This window comes from Mastigoproctus giganteus, chromosome 3, assembly GCF_048544385.1.
Source record: "Mastigoproctus giganteus isolate SK-2022 chromosome 3, ASM4854438v1, whole genome shotgun sequence".
NCBI lineage: Eukaryota > Metazoa > Arthropoda > Arachnida > Uropygi > Thelyphonidae > Mastigoproctus > Mastigoproctus giganteus.
Window position 1 is genome coordinate 19,440,104 of NC_143577.1, and position 12,398 is coordinate 19,452,501.

General features: G+C 37.3%; 1 protein-coding gene across 4 annotated transcripts in view; it reads right to left on the reverse strand.

The window, feature by feature from the left end:
* Positions 1 to 12,398, reverse strand: part of LOC150087771 (large proline-rich protein BAG6) — a 321,988-nt gene that overhangs the window by 246,548 nt on the left and 63,042 nt on the right. The window lies entirely within an intron of this gene.

The window sequence follows — 12,398 nt, forward strand, 5'->3', positions numbered from 1 at the left end:
TCGACAACAATAAATCATTACTACTGCTGAATTTGCAAATGAGGGACTGTTATACACAGTACAAATGCAACGGAAACCTGAAACCGTCATAAAACTGTAAGACAAAATCTTACAAATATATTTCTCTTAGTAAGTATAATGTGTGTGGAAGTAAAACACTTAAGGAATAATGAAAACATCATTACGGAAATATTTCCATTTCCATTAGTGGCAGTAGGCCTGGTAGTGCAATTAAGGAATATGATGAACAATGGTATGGCAGGTGTGGAAGGGTCAAAATTAAAAGCTTCTGAACATTTTTAATCCCTCTATTACACCGCTACTTGAGGATGCGACACTTAGTGCATTTTGGGAAAGAGTGTTGGTATGGAGCAGTTCAAAGGTATTGTGAACAGGTGATCTTGAGGTAAAAGATGAAAGTGTTTCATCGTGTGGGAAAAATATTCTGGTTTTCCTACCAAAGGAAGAAGAGTGAGTTTAAAGACTAACACTGTGATTGGTCAGGTTTAAATTAGATACATAAATACGTGCAAACCTCTCTGGGGTTTGCACATAAGCTTGCATATAAAATAGTACAAGGGGGCAATTTTAACTTGCAATCAATTCAATAAATAAATAAATGAGAAGGAAATAAATAAGGTGCTCACACCAAAATAGGGTTTTGTGGTTGTTGTTTGGAGGGGTTGCAGACTTCTAGTGGTAGTTCTGGGTTCAGTTTGGGTCTGGGAGTGAAGGGTTCTGCCGGGCATGTTCCTGTGCTAGAAGTTAATCCGAAGTTGAATAACAAGCCAGTCAGATAGTGCCCTGGCTTCTACTACTGCTGTGGCAATTTCCTTCAGTATTAACAGAGAACTGTTCTCGAAATCCTGAAATAAGACAGCTGGAAGAGCTATACAGCAGAGATGCAGAGTTCAACTGAGGAGGGAGGGAGAGAGAGACATCACCACACGCTTCAGTATTAACAGAGAACCGTTCTCGAAATTCTGAAATAAGACAGGTGGAAGAGCTATACAGCAGAGATGCAGAGTTCAACTGAGGAGGGAGGGAGGGAGGGAGGGAGGGGGAGGGGGGAGAGAGAGAGAGAGACAGAGAGAGAGAGAGAGAGAGACATCACCACACTGCGTGGAAGGAACCCGCACAAAGGTTTGTTTGTTTGTTATTTGGTTTTTAGGAGCATTAGCAACTAAGGCCATATTGCTCTGGGAATACGCGGTGGTCATTCCCTTGACCTTTCCCACATCCTCCGTATTTGGTGGTGATGGGCTCGAACCCCAGTTTAATCAAGAAGCATGTGCTATGCACTGCTGCTCCTTCCCACCTGGCTACAGAGGCGCCCGCACAAAGGAATCCCACTGTGAAAGAGAAGGAAGGTAAGTCCTCTGAACTATGTTGTTTTGGAAATGGTACTTAGATAAAGTGGGCGATTATTTTAGAATAAGGTTGAAGTTGAAGAAAAACATGAGAAATAAGGAAATGTTTAGTATCAAGTTGGTTTAATGGCTGAAGTTGTAAAGAAAATTGATATTGCTAAATTAGAATTGTTAGTATTAAGTTAGCGACTTATGGATTGCTGTTGTGAAGAGATTGATATTGGTGATTAAGAGAAATGTGAGGAAGTGATTAAGATTGAATTAGTTTAGTGTTTAAAGCTGTAGAGAGAGAGAGTTGAGAGAAATTTTATGGAAATGATAACATATATTAACAAATTAAATAAGAAAAATGAATAGATTAGATGTAAATGAATACCAGTTATGTATTGTAAGTAGTTTTGTATGAAAAATGACTTCTGTTTTATATTTGTGTCATTGCTCTTGAGAAACTGCCATATCCAGTTTATTTAACTCTGATGTTTTCTGTGTTTACTCTTTAATACAATCTTTTATATATTATATATACATACACACGATATATAATATACAGTATATATCGTGTGTGTGGGGGGGGGGGAATATCCCTCAGCTCCTAGAAATTCTCATTTTTTAATGCAGTCAGGTAGCTTGTGGGGCTTAGTGCTTGAGGGGAGCTGCTGTATGAAAATCATAACAATGTTGCCACTGACAGCGATACTAAGGTACAGGGAAATAAAAACTAATAAAAAAATAAATACTCCCCACACACTTAGATTTGGTTTCCTAACCAAGCTTAACCGTCAGATCCTCTCTTTCGTTAATACGAATATAGTGCCATAAAAAGTCAAAAAGGAGATATCTTTTACTTTTGATAAAAAGGATTAAAAGATTTTTTGAAGATGAGGGAATAAGGGGGAGGGGTTAAACTGCAAATCTTCTACTACTATCTCAGTACAAAACACTAACCAGTACAGAATTCAAAAAGACGTTTTCTGCTGCTAATTAAATATGTACCAAAATTAGATCCAGTTTAAATGATAACACTACTGAGTTTCTTAAGAACTCACTTTATTCGGACAGGTAGTGTGGATACATATTTTTTTTTTTTTTTTTTGTTTTTAGAATAACCATATGTTTAATAATTTTTGCTAGAATATTTATTATTATAATGAAAGTTTGATTTAAAACCTGAATTCAAGTAATTACTTGTTTTTTCCTTACTTTATTGCACCTAATTGTGCAATAAAGTAAGGAAATTTATTTCGAAAAATGTTTTTTTTGGAATACCGGTATCCCGGTTTCATAAATTAAAAATACCAAAATACCGATATTAAGATTTTGACCAGTATTGTGAGCCCTATGTAGAAGTATGCCACTTTGCATGTTGTGCTGCTGAAAACTTCCTCTGCCTGAGATTGGCTAATTACAGCTTCAACTGAAATGAGCCTTGAAAACTCCTCCAGTCATAGACAGGAATTGAACCCAGAACTTTCCAAGTGAGTGACAAGTAGCATGGAGGACTGAATAGTTGTAAACTCCTCTGACCTAGCGGTCATGATCTTATAGTGTAACACCTCCTTTAGCCCTCATAGAACAGCCTCAAGTTATCACTGGGGGGGGGGGAGTACTGCACAAGGTGCCAATAAAATTCAACAGGAATGCTGGTTATGGGATGCATGCAGACAAGTCTGCATGCATCCCATAATTTTCTCTGACTGGAGGATGGCAAATCCTTGCCATGGCCAGCTCATCCCACAAATGCTCAGCTGGTTTAAGTCCAGTGATTCATGCATATTATCTAATCATTCTTGAAGTAACTGTTACCAGATAGAATACTTTTGAATTCATAAAGGGATGCAACTTCATGCCTACTTCAATATCATTGCTGATTCTGATTCACCAGCATCAGGGAGACCAAACATGCGCCACAAATGTTCTCCACCCGAGTCTGCAGTACTGACCTCTTGGAACAATAGTGCTGCTTAATCAACTTATGCTGCTGCTGTTACCCTGGTCCTGCTGTCAGCATGGAACTATTTTGAGGTGACCATGGTCTGAGGCCCCGGGTGCCAAGCGTTATAGTGATCAAGCGAATTTCAGAGTGATTCATAGAGCGTTTACTCAGAGCCAAAGTTCTTATTTAGTTTAAAAATTTTTTACATTGTCTTTAATTAATAACTTAGTCTTACAAATTGTAAGCAAGTTTTAAGAAAGGAAATCCACCTTTCTTTTTTCTTTTTAAACTAACGTACTAACCCTTATACCACTTGGTCACTCTAGCGGCACTGCTCCTGCCTCCCCGTGGCGGGGCCGGTAACCTGGGAGAAGAAATCCACTCTCCCAGGGCTGAAAGGAGCAAAGATGGAAAACAGTTCATTTCCACCTTTAGAGCCATCGAGCTCAAGACTAGCAAATAAAAGTGACAATGAAAATGACTATTCTCAAGCAAAGAGGTTGAAAACAACACCTAAAGAGGAGATACCAGCCTTCCTCATCTTGCATTCTCTATCAGATCAGCCTCTGAGCAAATTATCACCTTTTCTAGTGCAGAAATGCATTGAGTCTGCTGCTGGTTCACCTAAATCAGTAAGGCGACTTCAATCAGGTGATCTTCTAATAGAAACAACTCAACCTCAACATTCTGTAAAGCTATTAAAGCTCACAACTTTTGGAGGACACCAAATAAAAGTTACTCTCCATGCCACCTTAAACTCCTCAAAGGGAGTAATAACAGAATGGGACTTATTACTTGTACCAGAGGATGAAATTGTCCAAGAATTACACGATCAAAAAGTCATCCAAGCAAGGAGAATCTTGACCCGAAAAGACGGTACACTCGTTCCAACAAGAAGCATAATTCTTACCTTTAGCACTCCTAACTTGCCAACATCTGTAAAAGCAGGCTACCTGCATTGCCGTGTCCGACCATACATTCCGAATCCCATCAGGTGCTACAAATGCCAAAAATATGGACACTCCCAGACTGCATGTCGAGGTGAGGCAGTATGTCCCATCTGCGGGTCAAAAGACCATAACCAATCTGATTGTGCCACTACCAACTCCGCATTGTCCAAATTGTAAGGGTAACCACCCAGCTTTCTCAAAAACATGTGAATTATGGAAGCAAGGAAAAAAAATTCAAAAATATAAAGTAGAGAACAAAGTGACATACTCAGAGGCAAGAAGACAGATAATCAAAACAGAGACAAAGCAAACATATGCCGCAGCAACCCAATCTTCACAGTCTGTAGGAATCCAAACTGAAGTATCGATTCCTCCAAATATATCAATTGCGAACTGGGCACGTTCGTTGCTTTCTGTTTCAAAACAGTCTCCTACACAAAAAACAAGTGAACAGTCCAATAATACCCCAATCACCATACCAACGGAGGCCTCCTCAACAATAAAACCAAAAGTAATAGAAACCAAAAAACCGCAAACATCCACCACCGGAATGGACATTGATGAACATCACGAAGCAGAAGATACAATTTTAGAACTACATGCAAGTGATGAGATGGATGTGACCCGACCCGTTTTTCCTAGGAAAGACAAAGCAAAAATTGATCGATACAAGCAAGCTGCCACTAAAAAACAGTCAGAATCGAAAACAACACAAAAAACCACATAATGGAAAAAATCCTTCAGTGGAATTGCAGAGGATTTCGAAATTCAAAAGATGATTTGCAGGATCTAATCGATCGGTATGAACCAGCTGGCATAGCCTTACAGGAAACTCTTCTAAATTCACGAGTGTGCCCTTCCGTCAAAAATTATACCATCTTTAGACGAGATAGGAGCATTGACACGCAAGCTCATGGAGGGGTGGCTATCATTGTCAGAAATAACATTCCATCCAAGCATGTATCCCTTCAGACTCCTTTTGAAATAGTGGCAGTGCGCATTGAAATTGGTATCACCATTACAATAGCCTCTATGTATCTCCCTCCTAATTTTGCTTTCTCCTCAGATGATTTAGAAAAGCTAGTAGATCAGCTGCCATCTCCTTTCTGCTTACTGGGTGACTTTAATGCTCATCATCCTCTATGGGGATCGCCAAAAATTGACAAAAGGGGTAAAATAATAGAATTGCTGCTTGATACTCATAACCTTACTCTGTTAAACACTGGTGAACCCACATATGTCCATTTTACTACAGGATCCATGACTGCAATAGACCTTTCAATCTGCTCTCCCTCCATTTATGCCAATATGGGGTGGTCAGTTCTCGATAACCCGTTAAACAGTGATCACTTACCGATTCTTTGCAGTATTCAAACACAAGTAAACTTATCTCCATTGCAGCGATCCACGTGGAAGCTCTATAAGGCAAACTGGCATAAATTTTCCTCCCTAATCCAGTTTGATGATGAGATAGTCCAGTCTCAGCCCATAGATAGTGTCAACGATCATATAACAAATCAAATATTACAAGCTGCAAATTCTACAATACCAAAATCTTTACCTGGGAAACGCAGACAGAGACATTACTGGTGGAATCAGGAATGCACACATGCTAAACAGACAAAAAAATCGAGCTTGGAATCTGTTTAAAAAATTTCCTACAACTGCTAATTTTATTAACTTTAAAAAACTCAAGGCCAATTTCCGCCAAAAAAGAAGAAAAGCAAAGAAAGATGCCTGGATAGACTTTGCTTCCACCATAAACAAGGATACGGGCAGCAGACTCGTCTGGAAGAAAATTCAAGCACTTAACGGTAAATTTGTGCAGTCTCCAGCCTCAATCCTGAACTGGAAAGGGCAAGAATTGTCTGATCCAAAAGAAATAGCAAACGCATTAGCTGAGTCTTTCGCCAGTATATCAGCAGTGTCCACATACAGTCAAACTTTCCAAAAAATTAAGGCATCTGCAGAACAACATAAAATAAATTTTAATACTAAGGCATCTCAGCCGTACAATCAGCCATTCACGTTAAAGGAACTTTTTGAGTCTCTAAACAAAACATCAAGTACTGCTGCCGGCCCGGACGGAGTATGCTATATGATGTTAAAAAAGTTAAATAATAAAGCAATAAGTTCCCTACTGAGATTCTACAATCGAATTTATTTAGAAAATACTTATCCACACTCATGGCGTCATTCAATTGTACTAGCCTTTCCGAAGCCAGGTAAGGATCATTCCATACCGAATAATTACAGGCCGATATCGCTGACTAGCTGTTTAGGCAAAGTCTTAGAAAAAATGGTGCACAGGTGGTTAACGTGGAAACAAACAATCTGCTAAACCGAAATCAGTATGGTTTTCGGAAAAACCACTCAACCTTAGATGTGATGATTAAAGCAGAAACAAATATCCGCAATGCTTTCATCAAGAGACATCTGGTTATGGTCAATCTCGATATTGAGAAAGCGTTTGATACCACTTGGCGATATGGTATCCTTCAGGATCTTCGATCATTCGGTCTGAGGGGGCAGTTACCACAATTTATACAAAATTTTCTATATTACAGAACTTTTCAGGTCAGATATAGGAACGCTATATCCAAATCATTTGAACAAGAGGAGGGTGTACCGCAGGGTTCCATCCTGAGTGCAACACTATTCACAATAAGAATTACAAATATAACACAAGACATACCAAAAACAGTTGAATCATACATGTTTGCCGATGACCTGATTATCTCTTGCCAGTCACAAACCATGATTTCCATTGAAAGGCAACTTCAAATGTCCATAGCCAGAATAGAATTGTGGGCGCAACGGAATGGCTATTCATTAGCAGAAAATAAATCGACTGCAATTCATTTCTGTAAAATAAGAAAATTACATCCAGATCCTGAAATATATTTAAAAAACAATCGGATTCCTCTTACCAACAATTTTCGTTTATTGGGTTTATATCTAGACAGTAAACTTAATTTTTCCAATCACGTAGCCTACCTTAGAACGGCCTGTCAAAAGAAATTAAACATCTTAAGAGCTGTGTCATCTAACTCCTCGGGTGCTGATAGACACTCCCTCACACATCTTTATAAAAGTTTTATCCGGTCCCGCTTAGATTACGGGTCACCTGTCTATGACTCTGCAAGAAACAATTCCTTGCTACGTCTAAATACTGTTCAACATAGTGCCCTAAGGATAGCCACAGGTGCCTTCAGGACGTCTCCAGTCCATAGCCTGTATATTGACGCAAATGAACCGCCATTACACCTTAGACGAAAATCCTTACTATGTAGCTATGCTGCAAAAATAAAAAGTATTCCATCTCATCCTTGCTGGGAATACCTGTTTAACCCTCAGTATGAAATGCTATATCGTAATAAACCTAATGAAAACCGCCCTACGGGTATTAGATTGCAAGAACTGATGCTCAGTTGGAATATTAACTTCCAGCATATCCTTGAAGATGTAGATCCTTCTGAACATCCCTGGTCTCATTACTCACATCTCTGTGATAATTTCTTTCTGAGATGGAGAAAAGGCTCCCTGCCAAACAACAACTTCCAGCAGCTGCATAAAGCCCACGCCTTAGAAAACGCAGAGAAATTTCACATATATACAGACGGCTCCAAAACAGATGAAGCTGTAGGTGCTGCAGCAATTTCTTCTGCTTTTTCAATAGCTGTGTCTCTTCCTACAGATTGCAGTATCTATACCGCAGAACTCTATGCAATAAAACTAGCTCTAGATAATATAACCAAACAGCAAATCAAAAAAGCTCTTATATACACCGACTCCTTAAGTGCCGTCACTGCCATTCAATCTACTACTTCTTCCCAACATCCCATTTTGAAACAGATACGGTCTCAATTATACCAATATCAAACATCCAAACAGTTGGTTACCTTCTGCTGGATCCCTGGGCATGTCGGCATCCCAGGTAATGAAAGTGCTGATCGTGCTGCTAAACATCCTACAAATAGATCACTCTATCATCTGAAAGTCCCACACATTGATTATAAATCCACTATTAAAACAGCATGTAGGCGTCAATGGACTAACCTGTGGCAAACACAAGTGAATAATAAACTGTTTCAGATTAAAAAAGAACCTCAGTTGTGGACCTCTAGTTTCAGGAAAAGCAGATGTGAAGAAGTGATTTTGGCAAGACTCCGTATTGGACACACACATAAAACTCATTTGTTCTTGCTTATGGGAGAAAACCCACCTCAATGTTCATTCTGTCAGACTCAGCTAACAATCAAACATATCCTAATAGAATGCCCTAATTATTCAAGTAACCGGAAATCCACTTTTTATTCTGCATCTAGTCTGCTGGAACCTTTAAATTTACTATACATACTGGGAAATAATGCAAATTTTGAAGCACTGTTTAGATACTTGAAGATCATAAATGTATATAATGGCCTCTGACAACAATTATATTAATAACTCAGTCATAAGTTAATAAAAAGGCACAATATGGCCCAGGAGGCCCTTGTGCCAAAAAACCCAAAACAACAACAACAACCATGGTCTGAGCCCACATGAGTCAAATTCCCAGAATCAATGTTGCCGCACCCACTATATCCATACGTTGCTTTTGGTTAATTGACATGAGTGTAATCTGTTGAGGGTGTCTGCTGTACCCTGTCCACAAGATCCAACATATCAGCCAGTTCAAAAAATACTCAGACCACTACACTATATGACAATAACTAAACTTACAAGGTGGGTGACTTAATTCCCTTTGAAATAGTGACCTTCTGAGGCAATGCACTTCTGGAAAGTCAATTTCAAAATCACTGAAAGTCATCAAATATTACTTTTCATTGTTTGTATAACATCAGATCAATTCTTTTCAGTTTATAAAGCAAAAATAAAAAAAAAAAATTTATGTGATGACATATCTAGTGAACATTACTGCTGATCAGAAAGAGAGTAATGACTGGATATGCTCCCATAAAGCATAAAGAGTGCACATTTCCACAATTGCATTAGAGATATGCACTAATATTAAATTCATATATACAGTCGGACCTCTATATAACGAAATCGATTGTTCCCTTGAAAAAATTCGTTATACAGAAATTTCGTTAAAGAAATATGACCTTTTCAACAACGAAAAACGCTGTAAATTCAGAAATATAGTAAAAAATGGGAAAGAAATGGGAATGAATAAATTTTCTAACATTTTAAAACAATTTATTAATACATACATATTAAAAAATGAGTACTTACACGATGCCCACAATTTATTAGTACACCTTTAAGAATTGTCTTAAAATATTTGGCTATTTTTTGTTGTACACTGGATTCTAATGTTCTAATAGATGAACGGTGACCTTTACACACTCAGATATATTTTCTGTTACGTTTTCTTCCTCTGAAGGCCTCGATGCAAAGTTTCAAATGCTGCCAACATTTATTTGGAAGGTTTGATATTGCCTTCATTTTCATCCAACTCAACGTTGATATTGTCACTAGTTCTTTAAATATGCTCCAAAATGTTGACATCACGAGATATTCAGCTACTATGACATCATTATCAATTTCTAAAAATTCGTCAAGAACAATTTCTCCACTGATCAAACCTCGCTTGGAACTCTTCCTAAAATTGCTCAATATCTTCTAGTAGTTCATCCCACTCATCTCTGTTAATTAGCATTTTAGCAAAACCTGCTTTTGTGAAACAAATCTTAATCGTTGTTTCCGTCACATCTTACTCCACACAAAAATTATAGAAATCTTTTGTCAGTTATCGTGCAAACAGTAAAAATGCTCTACCGAAGGCGCATACTGAAAGAGGTCTTGAACACCCAGCACTATCACCTTCAGGATAAAACATTTCTATTGCCACACTGAATTTTGGTTTGCTACAGGAAAATTATTTTAAGCTCATCTCCACCCTAACTTCCACTTGAGTATTACACACAGGATGAGTCACATAAGAGATACAAGTGAGTGTTTTTTATTAATCTGTATACTGGTGGAAATGTAAAATCTTGTTTCCCTTATTTTGCAAAGCCTGGTATGGCTGATTCCGTTGTGAAAGGTTTTAAACAAAAGATTTAATTGTGTAGATACACAAAAAGTAATTTGGGCATATTTATACACTTATGCGAGATGAGTAACAGATATCTACAGTCCATAATTGGGCTGATCAAACAGATAAATGAAGTCACTAAAATTCTTCATTGTACATACAAGGAGAAAATTTGTGCCATGAGCAGGGACAGTGTTTGGGTTACAAAGGCCACAAAAAGACAGATTCTCACTTTGTTGCACACTAAAGAGTGTTGTGGGAAATTACCAACCAGTCAGTGTAACTTCAGTAGTAGGGGAAATCATGTAGGCAATGATCAAGGGGAAATTCAGGATCATTTAGATAGAAATGGAATTCTGAAGGATATGCAGCATGGTTCTGTAAAGGGAAAATCACGTTTAACAAATCTGGTTAGCTATTTTGACAGGGTCACTCATAAGCTGGATTTAGGGAATAATTTTGACATTGTTTATTTAGATTTAGGGAAATTATGCTTTTAATTGCAAAATTCAAGAAGAGTATTTTCAATAGACAAAAAATTGTCGATACTATGGGTCACGATCCCTCCGGGGGTCATGAAAAAGAATCTGGGGTCACTAATAATTTTTTCTTATGAAAAGGGGTCATGGATAAAAAAAAGTTTAAGAACCTGTGTCAGGTGTGACAAGTGATTGGAGAGAAAATATGATACTGTGGTTATTGAATGTTATGAATGAAGTGATGCAGACGAATGATGGGTAAGCAGATAAAAACAAACAGGGCATTTCAAAATTAAACATATGAATATCTGTTAATTAAATTATAGTAAACAAAATTCGACAAGCTTCTACATTATAGAAAATGCACATTCAAAATATGTTTAAATATAAACAGAGACCATTTTTATAGCATATACGATTTTTCAATAAATGATTATGAAATGTACATACAGTAGAATGCCATAAATCTGGCAATATGGGACTTAACTCTTGGATTTTTGTAACTTACTGCAGTATGGCTTTACTAGTAGAAGTGGCTGTGCACTTCTACTAGTAAAGTACTGCTGTAGAAAGTTTATGAGATACTCTGACAGAGCAGTCAACCAATGTTGCCACTTTAGCAATTATAGCTCTCCCCCCACTTGAGGCAACTTTTTTAAGCATCGCTTTCACTGAGCATTAAATTAAACAAAAAAAGTCAGTGGCACTTGTAATAATACAATTAATCACATTAATAATATGACTATACAAAATGCCTATACCTTCCCAAACCAGCATGTTACTCCCAGTGTTAAAACTAGTGTTAGCTGACAGCTGCTGTTATTCATTCAAACTACACATTATATGAACTTTAAAAGAGAGCAGTTTTTTTTATACTTTAGAACTTAATGCTTGGGAAACTTTGCTGTAATCACTACTTTGGCAGCTATGGATAGGTTTCCTGAGGTGAGTGATGCACTAAATCTCCAAACTCACAATCAAAAATTATCTGGCAGCAAAGAATTTTCCAGGATCACAGTATAATTAAAAATAAAATAAAATAACGATAAAAATCACATTTTTTAAAATTTTATATGATTACAATTTGAATAACAGCAGCTGTCAATTAACTAGGATTCTTTCAGGAGCAACTAGTGAGGGACATTCATAACAAAGTTTGATTCGCATTGGGAAACATGCTACTACTCAACGTCATAATATCCCAGGGTCATACACGATTACATACAACATAATTAATTAATTGATTTAAATAAATTATTGTTTATAACAGTAAAATTGCCAAAAACTGATGGATTTTTGAATGCTATATTTAAGAGGCTTTATTGTGCATGTCATTTCTTCTTGATTTCAAAATTCACTGCATAGTTACTTTTGGGATACCATATGATGGAAACTTGGGGGCTTGTTGTTGTTGGACACTTACACCACATATTTTTTTATTGATCAGGTGACTGCTACATATATCAAAACTCTTAGATATGGCAAACAGATGAAAACAATATTCTCAACTTAAGGATAGCATATGTTGAGAACTACTGCATTAAGAGAACATTATTAGGTAATAATTATAATGTTCTAGTGTGGTGCACACTTAAAAGACATTCTTGCTATCAAGGGTAAAGA